Below are 775 nucleotides of genomic sequence, written 5' to 3'. Positions count from 1 at the left end.
CACCGGCAAGCTTCCAAGGGCGGCCAGGACGCTCGGCAGCAAGGGGAACAGGGGGGAAAAGAAACACGGGCGCCCGCCGTCTTCTCTTCCCTCGCGGAGGCACTCCTGCGGCACAGCTCCGCGACAGTTCCGCGACAGTTCCGCGACAGCTCCGCGACAACTCACAGACTCCTTGCGGAGAAACTCCTATGGCACACGACGGTGTCACACTCTCTCGAGAGAGTGAGCAACGGCACACGGCCAAGCGAGGGGGGAGGGGGGGAGCAGCGCGGCGGAGTGAAGCGGCTGCAGGTTAGTGGTGGTGGTCACTAGGCGGCCAGTGCGTGGCTCCCTCGCACGGGTTGTGGGTCCGGGTCCCAGACAACGAAGTCCCGAGCGGGTCCGTCTTTCTTGTCTAGGCGGCCAGTACGCGTGCTCGCATATGTGGTCCCTGCTCGACGCGGACCAGCCGATCCCGTGGGCGGGCCAGCCCCCCCTGCATGCCGCCCCCGAGTCATTGTCCATGGCCCCCCAGCCTGACCTCCAGCCGCCCCTCTCCCGGGGGGAGCCTCCGGGGACCCCTCTCAGGGGAAGGTTCTAGGAAGCTTCTAGGAAGCTTCTAGGCGGACCGGCCGCTGGTCTTCCGGCACAAGTACCGCTTCTGGGTGCAGCCCTACCGCGAGGAGGCACTGACCCCCCCCCCTCTTCACCCCCCCCCCCCCCCTCGACACGTCTCCCCACACCTCCCCACACCTCCCCACACCTCCCCACATCTCCCGCACCTCCACATGTACCC

This window comes from Emiliania huxleyi (genome assembly GCF_000372725.1).
Source record: "Emiliania huxleyi CCMP1516 unplaced genomic scaffold EMIHUscaffold_92, whole genome shotgun sequence".
NCBI lineage: Eukaryota > Haptophyta > Isochrysidales > Noelaerhabdaceae > Emiliania > Emiliania huxleyi.
This window is presented reverse-complemented; position numbering follows the sequence as displayed.